This window comes from Fringilla coelebs (genome assembly GCF_963513975.1).
Source record: "Fringilla coelebs genome assembly, chromosome: 1".
Classification (NCBI taxonomy): Eukaryota; Metazoa; Chordata; class Aves; order Passeriformes; family Fringillidae; genus Fringilla; species Fringilla coelebs.
Genome location: NC_140028.1, coordinates 141,058,839 through 141,080,722, shown reverse-complemented (window position 1 = coordinate 141,080,722; position 21,884 = coordinate 141,058,839). Strand labels below are relative to the sequence as shown.

The window sequence follows — 21,884 nt, the reverse complement described above, 5'->3', positions numbered from 1 at the left end:
CCAAACTTCACATGGAGAAAATCTCATCAATAATTTTACTAAAGTCAACAGCTCATCTAGCATCGATCCAAGCATTCCCACCAATTGTTTCTGACTAGCACAAAGGTTTTCTGAGCTTTATATAAATTAATCCCAAGCTTTTTAAACCCCAGTCTATGAAAGGCCGATAAATCATTAATACATATTGTTGACTTCTATGGCAGCATGCACCTTCCTTTGTTGCATACCTCACTGGACCATGGATTCTGCCCAGGCAGTCTAGAACAGATCTTTGCTGATATTGCAAACATCACAGTTGTTCCATCTAGGAACCTTTTTTGAGTAAATGATTTAAAAGTGCGACAGATTAAACAGGGAAAAAAGCAGCAACATTGACATAGTGCTCATGTGATGCAAGGCACAGCACCAGATTTCCATGGAGCAGTTCTATGTTTTCATGGTAAACAGCTTTTGAGACTCAGCAAACATTGTTTTGGGTTGCCTCAGGGAGTCAACTCATCTGCACTTGCTCTGACAGTGTCAGATGATTGTTCAGGCTTTTAAACATCACATGAATGAACGTCAGAGCTGCCTGAAGGCTCTCAGGCAGTGTGGGCTAAACTGAATTTTGCCACCTTGGAGATGAAGGGCTGAAGCATTGCTTGGCTTCCTGGCCAAGAGTGGACAGTGGTAGGGAAATTGATGAGGAAGTGGAGAATGGGGATGGCAAACCCCAAAAACTGTGGTCAGTTACTGCTGCTTTATCCTCCCTCGTGTCTTAGTGGAAACCTTCCTTTCTTTTTCACTGACAGCAGGGGATGACCTGGGTTTCCAACCCCCTGCTGCAGGCAATGGCACCAGCAGAGCCATAGCCTTTTTACCTTCCCTTTTGCCTGCTCTTTCTCCAAATTGCCTCGTAACTTGCTGCCTCTGGCTCTTCTGTCACAGCATTCTCCTTCCTTAGTTGACACCTCACAGGGCCACAGATTCTGCCCAGGAAGTGCAGCACAGGTCAGGCTGTTATAGCAATTAGCACCATTATTTTTTTCAGTAAGTGATTTATAAGCATGGCATATTAGACAGGATAAACAGGTGGCTTGCTTTGCATACACCTGGGTCTGGTTGTGATGAATGTCATGGAATAACACTTACTAGCATAAATAATGCAGCTCTTCTGATCTCCCACCAAAATTGTACCCAGAGAGATCTGGAGTGCCTGCAGCTCAGTTGCAGCTATTTCTGAAAAAACCATCTCTACCCTAACGTAGGGGAATTTATGATGACAATGACTTTTTACCCAAATTTCAAACAGAACAATTTTTCTATGCCCAGCCTAGTTTTTCTCCTAAGAGCTGAATTTGCTCTAGATGTATTTTATGACTCAGCACCCTGCCCTCGTAAGTCCCTGTCATCAGTGGTGACAGAGACAGAACAGAAATGTATCATGCAGCTACATTGTTAGGACTGAAGTGAACCCAGAAGGAGCTTTTAATCTTGAGGCCAGAGGCTGAAAAGGTAACATGATAAATTCACAAGCATCTAGACTGTGCAGTGACTTTCAGACTTGATGGCAACCTGAGGCTGCAGAGTGAATAACTGATGAAAACCTCAAAATGTGTGTGCGGGGAGAAGTGTGAAGAGACCGGCTACAGGCATATTCTTTAGGCAGGAAAAACGCTGTCTGTTAACAGCAGCTCGTGTGAGAGCACTCTGGTACTTTGTGTATCTGACTCTGCACACTGAGCTAATGGGGGGAGTCAGGTACAGCACAGGGCAGGCCAAAACTGCTGAGAGATCAGAGCCCGGCTGAGGCTCTGCCTCCCCACTGCATGAAAGCAGAAGGGATCGTATGTGGCTGCTGAAATCACTGACTCATCTGGGTGCCATCATATGCCTGTAATTAATCCAACATGCCTGGTGCCTGGAATAGTGGTGTAGGCGTTCAGACAACACGTTCCTCTGAGAAAATACACAGTCAGACAGAACCTTGCACAGCCCCGCTCACCACAGCTTGTTCTTACTAAATTGTGGACCTCCAAGAAGTTGGGGGTCAATGGGAGGGCTGTGGCTCCAAAGCAGGACTTAACTGCATGTAAGTAGACACCCAGGAAATATCTGAGAGCTTGAGCTTGAAACTAGTCCAAGATCAGGCTTCTTCCTCTCTGTCTGACTGTGGTGCTGTGAAGTGGCTGTGGAGCAATATGAGACAGGGAGGACAGTCCATCCAGACCTCCTAGGAGCCCGTGCAGCATAAGACTGCAAAGATCATCTCAAAGCTAGTTCTAAATATGGCTAAACCCAGGAAGAGCATCCAAGACAAAAATTTGACTGAAAACCACCTGTTTGTAGAAGTACCCTCTGCACTCCTTGGGAGCAGAGCAGACCTGATGGTGTCTGGGTGCCACGTGCAGAGACAAACACTCCCACTGCTGCTTGCTCAGGGAAGAGAATGGTTCCTTTACAATCACTGCCTCATTCTCAGCAAACTTCTCAGTGCTGAAGCATGTTAGCACTTACAAAAAACAGGAAAGCTGTGGACTACTGACCCATATCTGCATAAAGCCTCAAATTAATCTTCCTCTCCTGCTCTTTTCCATCCCCAGTGGTGACTGAAAAAAGAGAGAACAGTGATTAGATTATTTTACTAATCTTTATCCTATTTATTAAATCATGACATTTCATCCCCCATTGAATTGCATAACTATACTATTGAGAAGTGTAATATTATCCATTTTTATTTCAAAATGCTGAATAAAAGGCACGTCTATGACACATTTCAGCGGAAATTAGACAATGATATTTTTGTACCCAGGAATGAGATGTGTTTTTTATCTTACCTTGCTTAATATTCATGCTAATTTACAACACACTTTTTTACTGTTATCAGAGAAGCATATTCTTTAGGTATAAATTTGATCTACTGCCTGCTAACTCAGGATTACATGAACATGGCTTTTGGCCCACTTCTCTTTGTATTCTCTTGTGTGCTGCCATGCAGTGCAAGACAATAAAAGTATAAAGATCTTCCTGAATATTTTTCCTCTCAGTTTTTTTAAACCTACAGAAAATCCTGGTTTGATATGGGCAGATGACACAGGGTTATTGTTCCATTCTCTTCTATCAGAGGTGGATCTGAAGCTCTTTTTACTCAAAGTACCTCCAGCATGCTTTATCCTTCATTTCATAGTGTTTTATTATACTGGACTTTTAATGACTCAAAATCTAATAAAAAAAAGGCATTCTCATGTCTGAAATAGAGCATCTTGTCATTCTCCTCCCCCTGATCATATTAGGTATGTTCAAAATTATCCAAAGCTTTTTCTGGCTCAGTTTAGGGATTTGTGTATACATCTAAATCATAAAACTCTCCCATCACATTGGGTTTTTTCTAAATCTGTAAATCCTGTGAACTTTCCTTTAACCTCCAATAGACAGATGAAGTATTTCCATTAGGATTTTAAGGTACTCTGTACAGAAGAGGTTCAATATGTGCAAGCTTACTTGAAAAAGCAGTGTTATTTATTGTAATCACCTGGCCTGATAGTTGCCTGTTGGATAAGCTTCCTTCTTAAAAGAAAGGAGAAAAAGAAAATTTAATCACTCTAGTTGTTGCTTTGCTATCTTCTTCTCCAGGAGCTGCATCAACCTCCTTAGCCACAGCTAAGGAGACAATTACTCACTCCACTTCTACATTCTGGGTTGCTGCTGTTTGTGTTTTCTCTCCTTGGATGAGGATTTTAGCAAAATCTCAGAGGGTGAATGCAGTCTGAGCACAAGGACACTACTCTTACAGACTTAAACACTTTGCATAGTGGATGTTTTACTAAACACAATGAGCAGATGAGACAATGAAATAATACATGCTGTGAGCTGGTGGACATGTGCTGTGTTTATCTCCTGGTGACTTCTCAGCAGAATACCACAAGAGAGGGTTCTTTTTTTCCCCCTCAGTTTTCCTATGTGCTAATTCCTGTCCATTAATCTAACTAAAGAATGGCAGATACAAGTATCCCAAAAGATGCCTATGAATGTCATGACAGAAATTTTCTCCCCTGCAGAAAAGATGATGAAGTTCAATGATTAAAACTGCAATGCACCAGTGCTGTACACCAGTGACATGCAGTATGAGATTCCTCTCCAGGCAGCAGCAGCTCTTCTCTGGAGATCACCACCACCATTCACAGGGGATAAAACCTGCAGGGCAGAAGGCTTTGAGATAGTGCCCCTCTAGAAGAATCTCTTTGATGAAACTTTTGGGCTGTTACGCTGTAAAAATAAGGCTTGTAACTGGTTTGTAAAGGAAAACTATGTACGGAGAACCTCTCCTCTGTTTAGGCACTGAATAACATAGTTCATCTTGCTTTTCACAGTTGCAGTAAAATATCCATTTTCCTACTGGGACAGCAAGTAGAAACAAATGGAAACTATTTGAATTTTCCAGTGCTAATTCAGCAGATCTGTGTTTAAACCCACAGATATGCACAGACTTGTTCAGTAAGCCAGCATTAACGCTAAGTATCAGAAAGGGGTAACTTTTGTGTACCTGGCCAAAGTCCACAAGAGTGGAAGAAATTTATATTTAATATACATATGTATTAAAAAAATTCAAAATGTGAATGAGTAGAAAAAAAATAAAATAACATGGTACATGGACATTACAGAGTACATATGATTGAACACCTCAGAAATTCCGGTGGATTCCAGCTTTAGAGCAAGGTCAGGATCAAATCTGGTTTATTTGCTCAGAAAGAATGAAAGAAAATGGAGAAACAAGTGGAGAATCAGTGGCTTAAGAATCACAGGCAAAGTCCTCCAAACTCTTTCTTAACCCTTTCTCATTATCCAAGCAGCAGCAGGCAAGAAGCAAATGTTTTTTTGATGGTAAGATCCTTGATTTTTATTCTATGCACAGTTCCTTATAACAAATTACCAGTACGCCTGGTTTCTATTGTCTTCCTTTCTTTTCAGCATTTATTTTACAGCATTGCTCAGGTATGATACACTTCCAGTTAATAGGGAAAAAAAAGAAAAGAAAAGCTATGCCTTCTTTTTTTTTTTTTTAGGTCATTGACTTTTTGTAGTGGGAAAATTCACTATCGTATGACTTTGCCAGTAAATCAGGCCAAATGATTTTGTAAAGCCAAATGCTTGGAAACATGGTCAGCTGATTAAGGCATTGGGCTGTGACTCAGAGGATCTGGATTCAGTTCCTGGCACTTACTGCATCACCTTGGGCAAATCACTTTACTGCTTTTATCCTTGCAATTCCAAATGTTGAAGAACCTTGGCAACATTTCTCCTGCCCTCTCCCTGCCTCCCCCACCATGGGCCACCAGTGCATCCCACCAGCTGTACACAGCTGAGAGAGTGGGGCTCGTGCTCAGACCAAAGCTGCCAGTCATCAGCTGAAATGAAATACATATATGTAAGAAATTACTTTGCTTCCTTAAAGGCACTCTGAGTTGGCCCCATAAATAAATAAATTGTGCAGAAAATGCCCAAAGCTCTCCTTCAGAAAGCCAGCTCCATGCCCTCCCTTATTTCCATCGTTGCCTCTGTGGCAATGAAAGCAAGCCTGGTATTGTTAGCAGTGGCAGGAGAGGAGCTGCTGCTTCTGTTTCTGCTGATAAATATTTCTACTGCCAAAGCAGCACCTGCAGTGCCAGCATTCAGAGGGTGCCTGCAGACACCCACCCAGGCTGGCTGCCCTGCTCTCAGGGTGCTCTGTTTTGGACTGGGCTCCAGAGCAGCAGCATTTCCATCTGGAGGCTGTGCATGCCTCAACAGCCATTCCTGGGTATGATCCTTTCCAAGCTGTCAGCAGAGAGAAGCAAAGGAATCACTTCTCAACCTCTGATCTCCCAAGTATCCTTAATGGGCATGTATCCAGACGTTTTCATTAATGTAAGTAGCAGCTAACTAAACTGGCTAATAAGTTGTCTCTGTTTTTCACTCATTTTCAATCAACATAACTAATCAACATGCCAGAGAACGCAAAATACTGTACAAGCCCTTGAGAGGAGAAGCGTTTTTAATCATCATGATTGTTCATCTGTTGATAAAAAAAGTGTCTTAAAATTAATAAAATGATAGCTTGTGATGCTGAATCTTTAATAGCACATGGAAAGCACACTCAATATAGAGTGGAAAAGGGCATTGTGGAATATGCTCTGAATCACAAATGTACTGATGAAAAAATTCAGAGGGTTCAAGGCATAGTGATGGACAGTTAAATATCTAATGTAGTTAGAAAGGAAATATGACCTGGGGGTGAAAATTTAAACTGAGTTGAAAATACATATAAGTAGGTGACAGTAATAAAGAGGAATAACACAGCTAATAATGCTTGGCATTTGTATCCTTTTGCATTTAGCAAGCACTTTATAAATCTGAATGAATAAAGACAAACCAGGTCATAATAAGATTAATATTATAATTCACAATTTCTATATGTAACAGATGACACACAGAGAAATTAACACCAATATTACCAAAAGACACCTGCTTTCATTCTGATGCCTGTCTATCCTTCACTGAAAAGTCAAGGTTCCCAGATTTTGAGAAAGCCTATTAATTTTAGGTGCCTTAATTCTCAAAAAATATAATTGCCCATATGTATACAGCAAGGCTTTGCAAAATTGCTAATGGAAACCATAATGATTACACCATATTAAGCTTCTCGGGCTCAATTTGTCTCAGTCAGTCAGCATAGACATCCTTTACAGCTAAGGAATTTTCATTAGTACTGCCAATGGAGTCTAAGGTATGATTCATCACATCTTAAAGTGACTGCTTTAAACAAGCCAGATGAATTGCACCTTAAAAATGCATGTTTCTCTGCATTTATCATAAAGAGAACCTGCCTTGAGCAGAGCATCTGTGAAGGCTGCAGTCCCAGTTCTGGGACCTGAAAAAGCTCAGTGTTAATGAGCTGCTTTTATGACATTCTGCCCTGGATACAAAGCCAGCAGGTAAATCCTATGCACACAGAGATGTTTCTGCTCTCTAAAACCTATTCTGATAATAAATTTCTTGTACCTGCTGTATAGTATAGTAAGTATTTGACAAAATTTCTAGAAAGATATACATGCTGCCATGACATATGCATTTATATATTTATATAGCTGTTCAGCACAGTCATTTACTGCTGGCACTCTTAAAATTATGCAGCTGAAAATCAGAGCTGTATTTTGTTTATTTGGTCAAATTTCTTTTTTATCCAGAGAAAAGAGGAGTGTGTCATTTTCAATGTTTGTGTTGAGTGGAGGCATTTTCTCTCACAAGTATTGAAAACCCTGCTGTATATACAAAGGCCATCTAGAAATTAATTCCACTACTCTATTTCAGAGCAAGCTTCACAAACTCAGGTTATCTTTATAATTATGATTAATTATCCTGTCATCTGAGATGAAAGACATTAATAAAAACACAATTTTGGAAGTGCTCACAGAGAAGTTCATCTGTGGCTTCAAATCTTTTTCTGCAGGAAGTATTTGCTCCTGCTAAAGGGATGAACTGCTTTTTTGCCTAGGGTACCTAATGTCCATCCAAGATTCTTTGGAAAACTGAGTGTCTCAAAATACCAGTAAAAAAAGTTCCTGTAAAGCAAGTAAAAGGCTGAGAAGTGGTTTTGAAGACCCAAACCTGCATGTCTCTGTAATTGTGCTGCTTCCAGAAAATCACATTTTCCAGCTCAAGACATATCTGAAAAGAAGCATTAAGATCAGATATTGCTAGAGAAAAAACTAGCACTTTATCATCTGTAAAGTCAATAGCTGTCATAAGCAGTGCAGGAGTGCAGTGGCAAAGCCCAGGTTGGGATGGGTGTCTGCACCATCACGTGTGTGTGTTTATCCTGAGCACTGCGCTCTGTGTGTTGACATGTACACTGTGGCCAAGCACCACAGCAGCCTGGCAGGATCCAAAGGTGTTCCTTGTCCTCAGTGCTGGCCAGTGTTTGTGTATGTTTGGTAGCCTGGGAGAGAAAGAATGACCTTGTCATGGGTTATGTTGCTAAGGTTTTGCTTTTCCCAACAATTCAATATATTAGCTACTGATTTTCATATTGATGGTTCCGGGTATTGAGCAAAGGTGGCAGAGGAGAGTGCAACAGGATGGTATTATTTGTTCATGGCGAAGAAAATTTGAAAAATTCCTTTTGAAAGGAAGTTTAATGAAGGATTTCAAACCTTATGAGTGTGAGTTTAATGCAAATAAAAGAAGAGGAAGATTCAAGAGATTTGCAATTCTCAGATGAGTGGCTATGGTTGTGACATATTATTTACAGTGGTTCTTAAGAATTTTATCCTTTCTTATCTCTCATGCAAGGACAGCAGTTAAAGGAGCCAGGAGCTGGGAAATAGTAAAAAAATACTCCTGATTAAAAGCAGATGCTATCATTTGTGACTTCAATGCTTCAAATCCAGAGAAGGGAAAATAAAGCAAAATAAAGTAATGACAAAAGCTTCTGCACTAACACCCTGTGCAGGTCTCAGTCTTCATTCATTAACTCAGATTTTATTCTGGATTCTCCAGTGAATTCAGTGAAGAATGTATTCTAGTTTGAGACAGCAGTATGCAACTTCAGAAACCTTTAGGATCTTATCTATTTGATATTTGTCCCCTCAAACTATTCCACTAAAGTGTTCAAAACATCAGAGAAATCATTGGAAGAGTTATGAGTGCATTTCAAAAATCTTTGCATCAGTCCCTAAAATGCAGAAAGGTTGAAGGTATTTTTGGACACAACAAAAATGCTTATACAGTGTCTGTGAACAGTTCAGAAATTTTTGGCACTCAATAAGAGATGCACTGGAGAGAAATTTGTACTCTTATGAGTAGCATGTTCCCTTGAAAATAAATGATCCCAAATTCCCTATCACTAGAGGAAATGTTTAACCAATGACTACATGAAAAAGAAAGGGAAGCTTCTTCTCTTGGTTGTTCTTGAAACATGAGAGTCATGTTATAAAGTAAATCTGCTGGGCTGTGCCCAGAGGTGAGTTTCTCAGATGAGAAAGAGAATACCTCTAGGATTTGGACATAGAACTGATAGGTGTTTGGGAAGACTGCTTACCCAAGAATTGATGCATTTTCAATTCTGGAATTAAGTTTATAACTATTGCCTTTGTGTGTGTATGTGTTTGTAGATTTTCTTCTTTTATTTTTTTCTTTGTGATTTTATATTAAAAGTTAACACAAAGCAGTTGTAGTAATAGAAACAATGTTACTTTCAGATTTGGTATAGCATAGCAGGAATTTACTCTTACCCTAACTTGCCTTTTTATTGTTTTGGGAGAAATACCTGCAGCCAGTAGATGAATAATTTTAGCATCCCTCTCCAACTCCTTCTTTTTGTCTTTACTCAACTGCATCGTAGTAATGCCCCTGCACAAAGGAAAACAAAGACTGGGTTATGCTACCAAACTTTATACCTTCTGCTGCAGTGATTTAATTTAGGACCTTGTACATCCTGGACTTTCATAAAGTAGATGAAAACAGACATTCATCAACAGAAGTCTATTTAGCTTCTCTGGTACCAGAATTGCCTTTCTCTCCTGGTCTAGGACGGTGATAAAGATTAATTGGTACTCGTGATGAGTTGGTCTTCTATCAAGAGCTTGCCTTGCACCAACAATAATTGGCTGTAATGCTTCAGAAATTGTCACCAGACTCCAAAACCTGTGTTAGTCTTTTAATGGAAAGAACCTTGAAAGACTTGACTGCAAGCCTAATTAGCGGTATCAGAATCTCAATTTTGGTTCATACTCAGGATTTAGAGGTTGGGTGGTGTCCAGAACCTATCCACCATTTTTCAAAGAGTGCATATAAAATTGGAATTATGCATTCTTTGGTGCACATGGTGGCAAATGAGATAGAGAGAAACACAGCCCTTTTTAAAGAGCAGATGAGTGAACCAGCCAATTCCTATGTTTTTATAGGCTTCAATGATTGCTGGCTCAGACATTGTTGTGGTAGTAAATAAGATATTTTATACTACAAGTAGAAGAAATAATTTAAACTATACATCTAAGTTTGATATGAAAAAGAAACGTAAGTATTTGAGGGAAAATCTTAGGACAGCCAAAGAAAATGTTTGAAGATGGAGCAGTGGTCAGAAATTAATTCCTGTGTAATGTAATATAATAGAGACAAATATGAAAGTGCTAAGAAGACACTAAATAAAATAACTTTAGGTTTTCAGCTTGAACATGTCTCTAGACACCTGAACTAAATATATTTGCAAGAACAAAATTGAATCAAAGACAAGAAACAAATCAAAGCTATAGAGAAAAATTTACATCAAAAGAAATTGAAAATTGGGGACTATTTAAAATTATTAAGAGTAAGTAATGGATGAAAAGCTTAGAGGAAATAATGAATGAGCTATAAACAGTAAAGCAGATGTTCCACTACAATTTGTCCCATATTACAAGAAGGAGGAATAATCAATAAAATTTGAAACAGCATATTGTGCACTGCTCAGCAAAAGTGACTCTGGAAAACACCCACGTAGCTTGCAAATGTAATAATTTCAAGATGTTCTTGCTATTCAAAAATTTGAAGACAAACTCAGAGCTCACACTTCTAGCATAGATACATTTAAAAATGGAATAAATCTATGCAAGATAATATAGATCATATTTTAGTATGTAAAAGTTTATGGACAGATCAGTTCTCCTTGTGGGATTTATTATACCTTGTTCTAAGTACCTTAATGCTGGGCAACTTCTAAAGAAAAATACAAAATGAAATGGGCTGCTGGCTAGGCAGATATTAAGAATCTTTTCATCCTTTTTATATTTCACTTTGTAATTCTGACCTTGTGAATAAAGAGCTCCATCCATCTGATATTCAACAAAATGATAGCTGGTACAGTAAGTCTTCCAGTTTATAGGACAGATATATTCTAGTAGCATATGCTGCTAGAGACAGAGCCAGCAGTGACATCTAATCACTGTGAGAAAGCTCATTCTGACTTTGCTGCCAACAATTTAGGTTAGATAACAGACGTGCATTGACTTGATAGCAGGTGGATAAAAGGGTATAAACTGTGTTTTGTGCCTTCTGTCTGTATTACTTATAGATTAGCTGATTTGGGGGATTCAAGAGAGATTGTGTCATACAAATTTAGTTTCTGTGAGGGCTGAGTACTTGTGAAAGATGGCAGATTGGAAGCGTTCAATTCGAAATTCTTGATTTAACTGTAAGACAGATATGTGGGGATGGTCACATGTTTGCCAAAGCTTTATAATGTGGAGATGAAGGGGTAACCAAAGCTCACAGGAGATTGTCTCCAATATTATTAGTATCTCATTTCTTCTTATTTTTATTATTTGGCTCTCAAACATTTCTGTTCATGAGACAAAACCAAACAATCTGTATTTAACTTTTTCATTTACTGATTGGGGAGCTCCTGAACCAGCAATTGCTCAGACAAAGGATGAGACCAATTGCAGTGAGGAGATAAAAAAAGAAGAGATACATTTTCTGTAAAGTTCTTGCTGTCCATAACTCTGTTTCTGTTTGGAAATGTGCTTTGAATCAGAATTTATTGTCACACTACTTGAAAACACTGTGATTTATAAACCAAAATTGTTGTTTGAGTTATTCCTGTGTAATAAAGACAATAACAAAGGAAATATCCTAGACTAGCATTATCAGAAGAAAGACCTAAAAGTGAAAATAGAGTTAATTCCATTAATTCACTGGCCTTCTTGTTGACAAGTACAAAGAACCTAACAATTTTACTGTTGGTTCATGCCATTATATGACCCCTCAAAGGTGGATTGAGTCCAACAAATCTACCAGAGCAACAGTTATCACATGACAAAATCTTTCATCATGGCATAATCCAGTGCAAATCTGAAGCAGCAACTTAATAAGCTATTCTGTTTTTGTAATTTGTTTTTGAACAAAAAAAGAGTTTTAAAAAGTTTTAAAAAAGAGTAAAATTCAGATGACTAACAGAAATGTTCTTTAGAAGGCAAGGCTAAATGATTCTGCAAATTTTATGAAGTCTTCAATAGAACCTCTGGGATCCAGATTTTTTTTTTCCTGAATGGAGAAGGACTTAGAAATTTCAGACAAAAGGACCAAGCATGGGAATGAGAGAAGTCAGTCCAGAAGGTCCAAAGCTCACAGCTTCAGCTATGTCACATTTACAGATGGCCTGGCAGCTTGGGGTGAACAGAAACAAAAGAGGCTCTTTAATGACCCTCTGCAGGGCCACAGCTCTGGCTGTGCCTGGTTCCCACCTGACAGTCAGGTGCCTGCAAAAACTTTGCCCTTGTTTCTCTTGCCATTCAGCATTCACACTCCCATATACCCATTTGTTTTCTCCTCACTATTGAAGAGCCTGTACACGTGTGGAAAGTGAAGCAATGTTGTATGGCAAAAAATGGATCATGGTATTGCTGTTTTATTAACATAAAAGGCAAAAGATTTAGAAGGTATTCACCTCTTTTAGGACTTCACACAATTCCTATTGTAATCAGAGAACAACTTCCACTTCGCTTCCTTCATATACTGGGGTGAACAATGTGCTTAATCTGGCAGAACTTCCCATAAACAAGATAAGCCTTCATCACACAGTTTTTCAGCTGAAAGGATAGCATGCAGACTATGACAACGAACCAGAATTTAGCACTCCCTGGGGAGAGTAAAGAATAAATTCCAAGTGTTTTTTTTCCTGTGTATATTTTATGAATACCAATTTTAAAATGACAGCTGTAAAAGAAGAAATATTCTTTTGCTATGAACCATGCAGGAGACAGCTTTCACTAGATCACAACTTTATGTTGCCATTTATATCATTATTAAATTACATTCCTAAGGAATTGCCTCTATTTTATAAGTTATGTGAACATGGGACACTTGCTTTATGTCTGGACTTTTTCAATCTTGTCAGGTGAAACTACTATTATTTCAGTTATTATTATCCTAACTCATACATTCAGTGATTTCTAGAATGTAGTACTTTGAAAGAAATGGGATGATATGGGGTTTTTAACAGATATTTAAGTCATAAGTGACAGTCTTTTTTCTGATTAAAAGCATCAAGAATAATTAAAGCAAACTAATTGGTGAAAAATAGATACCCGTTCAGCACAATCAAAAAAAGATATATAAAAATATAATGCTTGAGAAAACAATGAGCTTAAGAGACCAAAAGTTTTACATTCTGCCTTTAAAATTTTAGTAGCAATAAATGAAGTGCTGAAATCCTACAATACAATTTCTGGCGGTGTCTAAGTACTAACACTTCATTTCTATTTGCCATTTTTGCATATAACAGGACTGACTGAGTTACTTTAGGAAATGCAGACAAATATAGTTTAATATCTTTATCTTTACATCAGATGTACCTTTTATATCTTTTTATTAACCTAATTTTTTATTACTTAAAATCTTAGCTATTGAAAAATAAGGATCAATTAATATAAGGAAAATACACACTACAAAACATGCCAAGACAGGAAACAACAGTCAATACCCCTGAGTGTGTGTCTGATGTTCTAAAATATCCCACTGGGGCATTACATGGGCACCTCTATAAACCTATGGACAAATTCCTGTAGGTTTTATTGGGAACAGGGTTTCATCATTTGTGTTATCTTTGACTGGACAATATTTTTTCAGGGAAGATAATGCATCCCTATGGATCTAGGTTCAAACTGGTGTAACTGGGCTGTATTCAGTGTCCCTGTGTGCAGGATGGGTTGACAGATGTATTCTGAAATGGATGCAGCTTGCAGCTTTCAAATATTAGTGTTACTAATAAATAGGGGACTACATACTCTATTTATTAAAGTTTCTAAAACCCAAACAGCAACTGTAGGAAAAGAAAGATTTATCTACCAATAAAAACCCAAAGATTACACTTACCAAATCCCCATTCTTTATTGTAATGAAATTTGTCTTTCAGCTTTTAAAATGCATTTATAGAGCCAGAAATGTATTCTGGTCCACTGTCTTTGAGATGAATAACCACATTATTACTTGCCTGTCAAATCTAACTACGGTTGTTAATAAAACACAGACAGCTACTAAAAATTCAAAACATGGGAGGTTTCCTTTGGAGAAAATTGCAGTTTTAACCTCTGATTTTCCTTCTGAATCAATTACTTACTTTCATATGCACCTTGCAATACCTGATCTCCAATCAGAAGTGAAATATAGTTGAAAGGATTCAAAGATTTTTCAAACATACCTATGGAAATACACTGCCAGAATTTTAAAATTCCACAATCTTTAATCGATAGAATATCTGTCCGCTCCACATTATCCAGTAAGCAGGTAGAAGACTTACTTGATGGAAAGTAGTTAAAGGTATTTTTAAATGTTTGCACTTTCATTTTCTATGTAATCTATATTTGCTCTCAGAAAACCGGACATCTAAACCAGGAATTTTTCTAAAGTCATATTTTAACAGTTTTACTTTACTACTTTTCATTAAATCAAGGAAAAGAAAGATACTCCATACGTCTGATAGATACAAGGAAGAGCCACCTAACCTAAACATAACAATATAGGTTATTTCCCTAGTGTGAATGCATTCATACATATTGTAATATGGCTTAAAATTTTAGATCAAAACTTCTCTACAGTTGTAAGAATACCTTTCTACTATTTTTTTTCTACTAACCAATGGAAAAAAGTCAACCCATTTTGGACTTAAATTTCAATCCAGTGTGACTATTTCACTAACTTCTGGAATCCCTTTGTACCTCCTGAGTGATAGCTCTGGAGCTTAGTATCTCTGCACTATTTTCTGGAGCCTCCCATCCAAATGATTTTGTTTTCTCATAAGCTATAGATTTGTGATTCCCAGAATGCACTATGGGACTTTTAAGAGCTGTGTAAATGAAAGTGAACAGCCCAAGCCATAGAACAGAGATAACAGAGCATCCTTCATATGTCACCCATGTAGTGCAAAACATTTTTTCCTGCAGTCTTTAATTGGCCATCCTCATCAAACCAGGCTGATCATCCACTGAGGAAGTGATTGGAAAGGTCTTCTGTTGATCAGATTTATTGCTAATTTTTAGGTTTTGGAAGGTTACTGAGGAGGAAGATTAAAAAGTTGTATAATTAGGTTCATTTACTTATAATTTCCCTCAATCTACCCTATTTCACATTATATCTGTAGAAAAGTACAGTGAGGGTCTACTCCTAGTATATTGCAGCTACAGACTCAAGCTAAGTCTCAGTCTGAATTTTGGTGTGGAGAATCCAGCCAAGTGTGCAGTGGCAGATCTTCAGCAATATTTCCACAGAAGAATGAGAAGTGAACTCACAACTGAGATGCTGATAAAATCACTCTGTAGAGCAGGTAAAGATAGCACAAGCATCTACAAAGGGCTTCAGGGCCTGCTGAAGAGATTAAAAAAATTTACTTAAAAAGTAGGATTACAGGTTCTTTGTAATTTTTCAAGCCTTAGTTAATATTTTAGTCGTATTTTTTTGATGGCGACACCAAAAGATTTATAAAAAATATAATTTTTTTTCAGTAAGACAAGAAGATTGCTAGTAGGATACCTTTCCAACCTTATTCAGCAACATGGTAGTCCCAGCCCACATTCACATTCATTCAATTTAGCATCACATGTCAAATCAACCAAACAAAAATCTCACATTTGAGGTGTTTCATCCCTATGTTTAAAAAAAATTGTCCCAAGAGGTTCTGCTCATTATTAAAAATTTCACTGATATGGTCCTCATGTGTCTGCCTCCTCATCTATGCATTTGCCAGCTCTGGAAAACCTAATCACACTGCACTGCCAACTCTCTTTTCAAGAAAGTCAACAGATAATTATACAATCTGTTCATGCAGTGCAAATGACTTGGCATTCTGGGAGCCTACCACTGCGACACGAAATAATCCCTACTTTGTGGGGATGTGAACACCTTCAGTGAATTCTAATTCCATGCTCTTCTAGTGCCATCATATGAGGCAGCAGTGGCAACATGCAAATATTTTTAAAATTACAGAGTTGGCTTTGTGGTTGGATTATTACTTTTGTCAGCTCTTTCAGATATTGCACTTGGTAAAGCCCAGCGTACATCTGCATGACATGCTGCAATTCAAACAAAAGCATCTGCCTTCTGTGGCATCTTATGCCTCCAAAAAGACTGCTGCATGAAAAGTCTACAGCTCTCTCCCCCCACCCCACCAGCTTGCCTCATTACAGTCAAATTACCTCAAAGTATATAAAGCTATTTATTTTTCCCCTAAGGCTCTTGCACAGTAGCTTTAAAAAAAAAAAAAAAATTACTCTTGTGATACAATGTATGAGTTCTTAGTTGAATAGCTCTATTTTCAATTATTTCATTTTATATATATCTACATGACCTGCTACATTCTACAAGTTCCAGAGGAGCACAGGGGCAATGTCTTTGGCTGATGGAAGATGTTTTATGAAATGATTGACAGTTACAAGTGGGCAGACAGTCACAAACGCAGTAAAACGGAGTGCAGTTGCTTTGTCAGTTGTCTTTAGCTAAATAAAACACCCCTCCAGATATCCAACTGTTGGAGTATCTTTTCAACTACTCACATAAAGAAAGAATTTATTGTGCTTGTATGCTTGATGATCTATGCTTGCATACATATGATTCATATTTCATGTATGCACGCACTTCTTCTTAAACATGACAGGAATAAATACATTTTAACTTGCAGGTAATAAAGTGGGAAGAAATATTAAACCATCAAGGGACACAGAAAAATTGTGGTGTAAGAGAATCTTAACTTCATGTAAGATTAATTTGAATAAATGTAATTTTCTATAGCAACCTTGTCATGATGACTCATCAGTCTCCCATAATTAATTTACAGTAATAAAATCAAGATAAGACTAGGTTATGAGGAACAAAAGTAAATTTCCTTCTTCCAAGAAGGGCAGTTATAAGAATCTTCTGAACATAAGCAAGGTGCATCATGATCCCTGAAAAAAAAATTACTTGAAAGTCTAAAATGGGGAAAACACAGAAGAGGATTAGGCATTGTCCTTTGGAGTATAAAAAGATTCTCCATAATTTTTTCAGCAGCAAAAATATAGCAATACAAATAATATGCTGTAAGTACAGTGGGAAAGAATGTGAATAACCTTGAGTCAGCCTTGTAAAACGCTGCCAAAGGCCCATCAACACCTTCTTATTAGAGCTGTAGCAATAACTCTCGAGAGACTTAAGCCCCTCTAAATTTGTGAGCTCACTGAAATCACCAATAAGATCCCCACTGATGAGGGACCATGAAACTGTACCACTGGGCAGCTCATTCATCAGACACTTTCAAAGTGCTCAAGGCAGAAAAGCTAAATGAGCTGATGAAAACAGATGCTATACAAAAGATTGCTGTATTAAAGCATCCTAAAATCAAAATGGGATTCCTTTTGGCAGGGGACCACAGAGAGGTACAGAGAATAATAGATAAGTACTGGGGGTGAGGAGGTGAATAGATGATTTGGCTAAGCTCAGGTAGAGCTTAAATTTGCTTTCTTTTGTTCTTGATGTAAATATACTATAGAGGAAAGATAGTAGAGAAAACACCAGAATATAAATTGCTTCTTGCTACTTAGGAAGTGCTGTGTTCTAGCTAAGGTTTATTATTTCTAGAATCTGTTTGTGTATAAAAACAATTTGAAATTGCTAGGAAAAAAACCCAAACCAAACCAACAATAACAACAAAAACCTAATGAAAAATACATTAAAATTTCATTATAAGCTGGCTAATATTTTTTATTAAAACAATGATTTTTGGCAATTTTTTATATCTAGTGTAAAATCATTTATGGCTGAAATATATTTTTTGTGACTTTTCTAATCAATAGAGATAAATATGAAATTCTAAGGCTCAGTTTGTGCCTCTTAAAATACACAAATATAACAGTTCAGCCAAATCCTTTACATGCTTAAATCTTCCCATTAGCTGTAAAGATCTTGATAGTGACCAACTTAGATGTAAATGCCTGCATGATGGATGTCTAAAGGTAGGCAAGGGATCATCTCATCTGTCAGGACAGGCATAAAAATTGCTTTCCTCTTCACCAGAACAAACACTGAAAAGTCAGAATTTACATCTCCTCTTTAGCAACCTAAGAAATTCTTGCTCTCTGATTTTTCTTATGCAAATTTAGAATAACATAAGGGGGATTAATGTTTTCAATAAATTGACATTTTAAACAGAACATTTTTATTCACAGTTCTGTTGTTAGTAATGTTGCTTAAATCTTCCACTGTCATTAGAGTTAAGCCCACCAAGCTCAAGATGGACTGAATCAGAAGAGTAACTAATCCTCTGCTGTGGATTGATCAACAGGGAAGGTATCTTCTCTCTGGTCCCTCTGGGCAAAATTTGCCTTCAGGACTTGCCTCCTGTGATGAATCCTCTTTTAAGAAGGGGTGCCAAACCACTACACAACAGTATAGAAAAATCTTCAGGCTACTTCAGATCCAGGTAGGTTTTTTGACATCTCTCCACTTAGCTACCCTTCCCATTTCTCATGGTTCAATGAGAAATCTGGGCATAGCTTCCACAAAGGAGATGGAAAGAAAAACTCTCCATCTGTCTATGTGCTGTTGCCATCCCTGGAGTTTTTTTGTCCATTCATAACCAAGTCTGAAGAACTTATTTTCTCAAATACTAGAAGTTCCTACTCATTTTATATGAATGAATTCCTGGTGATAGCAATGGCTCTAATCAGCATTTCCTTGAAGGAAGAGGCTTTGTAATCCAGTAATTTTCTTGTTTCAGGAGGGAGCAGCCATCTGGCCAGTAAGCACAACATGTATGTTTGGACAGTCAGCACATGTGCAGCTGTAAATCTGCTGCAGCATATGCTGCTGCTTGTCCAGCCAGGCACGTGGGAGGCACAGGAGGAGAGAAGGTAACAAGGAGCCTGTGGAAAAGTCCTGCAAGTTTTTCCAAGTGGGTTAAAGAAAGGTGAAAACAAGTCTTCATAATTTTTGTTGCTGATGAAAAGAGCCATGTAAGCTTTCACATATGTATGAATATATTCATGGTATATTCATTGTAGAACCATTCATATATTCATGGTTCCACATGTGAAGCTTTAACCCTTTTCAGGAATGTCACAAGTCATCCCTACTCTGCTTATTTTTCACATCTCTTCCATTTCTGCTCTTCTGAAGAAAACAATGTCTGTTAAGATTTGTGAGTAGGAATTTGGAAGCTTACTTGTGACAAAAAGGAGGGAGTGTGTATTAGCATTATCATGAAAACATTATAGAGAAGCACATGCAGAATCCAGCTGACACCACACTTCCTCACAGAGGGCAGCACACTTGGATAGTCTAAGTGCTTAAAATGCATGAAGTGAATATATGAAATATTTGAAAACAGATTATATTTTATCTCCAGGCACATGGTGAAGGTTGCTTCAGAGAGTTGCTTAAAAAAGAATGAGTTTGAAGACCAATGTCTTTAATCTTTTTTTTTTAATAAGCTGTTTTAGACAAAACTGATATTCAGAGGGTGAAAGGGAAGACTTTCTGCATTGCTAAGAAATGAGCCACAATCCTGTATATTCAATTGGAAGGCAAGCTTGTCAGGCTGTCAAAGAAGCACCAGACTGTTCATGCAGCCAGTTAGCCTTCATGTAAGCTGCTTAACTACCTTCTCTGCTGTGCTGTACATTGGAGATTAATGGTAGGCACAGGAAACTGAAGGGAAAGATTTACTGATGAACAGAAATACTGAATGAAATACCCCATAAACAAAATTATATTCTCTAATCTTCAAATTCCTGGAAAGCCTATACCAATGCCAGGGAGAAAAGGAATCAAAGTGAGCAGCCAAGAAAGTAATTGCATTCTTTCATAAACAATTTCTCAATCAGCAGAAATTTTTTGTATGTGTTAGGTTACAAAGGAAAACATTTTTTCAATTGAAGAAAATAATGTAGAGGTATAAAAAAATACTTTCCTTTTTTTTTTCCTTTTACTTTTCTAAAAGAAAAGCAGTCTTATATTTCTACAAGACAAAACGTGTGGCCCTGAAAATTTTAGTTACCTAACCAAAATAATTCAAAGCTCTGCCATGCCAAAAACTTAGTTTGGCTAAGAACCTGTGTCCTTTTAGGTAGAGTCCAATAGATTAGTTCTTATATTTTGTCTGTCTCTGCAGTCATCTGAAAAGCTGAAGAGAGATAGATGAAAATGTTTAGGAAAGTAACTCCCACCTGCTTTGTCAAATCTCTCTTGGATCTGAACTAAAGTTCCACAAGTGAAGTTCCTGAGCATTTGTTTGCCTATGCATGGAATTATCCTCTTCTAAGCACCACTGCACACTTTTGTTTCTTGTTAATTCATGAGTCCCATCCTTCACTGATCTTGCCTGGAAATTGTCTTGTTGGAGTGCTTTCCTTACACCAAGAGCAACACAGAAGAGAGTAAAACCTATTTTACTTCTTCATATGTTGGTAATTAGCATATTCAGTTAAGAAAAGGGGAATCAAATCGTTCCTTTGAGCAGATTTTAACTGAAACAGATTTTAACTTAGATGATTCTTCTATTTGGCTTTATCATTCCAGTGGATATAATTCTATTTCATATGTGGTGCATAACAAGTGCCAAATTACCTTTATCATTTGTGTCTTTGAGGTCTCTGTTATGAATGAGTGACCTGTGTCTCATCTAGAACCTACAAAGGCAGAGGCCAATTTACAGATTTCACCTTTATATTCCTTGGTGAAGTTTGCATTGTTGGGCTTCCTGTAGTATGAACATGAGTGTCATTTAAAGCATTGTAGCTGAAGAGTGTACAGGGTACAGTGCAAAAATGGCTCCAGAGAAAGTAACAGTTCCAATACACATGAGATTTTATCCAGAAAACACAAAACCTCATTTTCTTATAAAGACACATTTCTTTTTGTGCTTGAGGAATTTTATGTTGAATGAAGTTTGTTGTACAGCAACACTTTAAGGAACACTTTAATTACAGACACTTTGAGGGTGTCAGACACTGGATTACACTCAATTGCTTGACACCCTTGGTGCTCTTCCTCTGTTTCACTGGAGAACAGTCATGAGACTACTTATTAGATTAAAGCTTGGGTAAATATTTGTGTAAGGGTGGATTGTTAAGAAATAAAATGTAAACCCTTCTATATACAGAATCATTATTTATCTGTTTACATTTTTATTTCCCAGTGTGGGATAAATTTCCCTGAAGATTTCTGAGAATAGCCATGACTTGTGAAATATTTGATGAAACCTTATCAATAGTGGGCTACTCTTCCCAAGTACATTATTTCCTACACAGGAGAAATAGTAGATGAAACAACATTGAAGGTTTCATGTTAATATGAATTATTTTCAAGATGAAAGGCTATGAGTAAGACACCCTGAAGGAATTTTCTCATTTTCAGCATAGAGAAGCATTGCTGAGAATCATGCCAAATGATGTCACCCTTCCAAATGCACAGCAAGCATATCCTACACTTGTTTGTCTCTAGAGTGTGCTATCAAAAGGAATAAGCTTAATTACTTCTCACTAATACTACCCTTTTTTTTTTTCTAAATCCAACATCATGTGCAAGTTGAGTCTGACAGAGATATTTTAAAAATATTAAGAAAAAATGAAAAAAACAAGAAAAAAGAGACAGGATTTTTTCTTTGAAGCTGTGAATACTGCAGTCTAGGGTTTCTTTCACTGATTGTGTCCCTGACTGCTGAGATTTCTTTGTGTATTGAGGGAATGGATCTCCTCATGTGGACTTCTGGCAAAATCAATGGAGAGCACATGAATGAAAGTCACAGGACTGGGTTTTTGTTTATGTTTATTAAATCACAAGATTTTACTAACCAATATGTTGATTATGTAAGAAGATTTTACTGACCAATAATATGGTCTGTACCTCACAGGAACTGAGTATTTTTT

General features: G+C 37.4%; 1 long non-coding RNA gene across 1 annotated transcript; it reads left to right on the top strand.

Moving 5' to 3' along the window:
• The first annotated feature begins 5,780 nt into the window (after window positions 1-5,780).
• LOC311158632 lies at window positions 5,781-21,556 on the top strand. Its single transcript, XR_014616476.1, has 3 exons — window positions 5,781-5,883; window positions 18,229-18,439; window positions 18,737-21,556. It is a non-coding gene; the product is annotated as an uncharacterized lncRNA (long non-coding RNA).
• The last annotated feature ends 328 nt before the right edge of the window (window positions 21,557-21,884 follow it).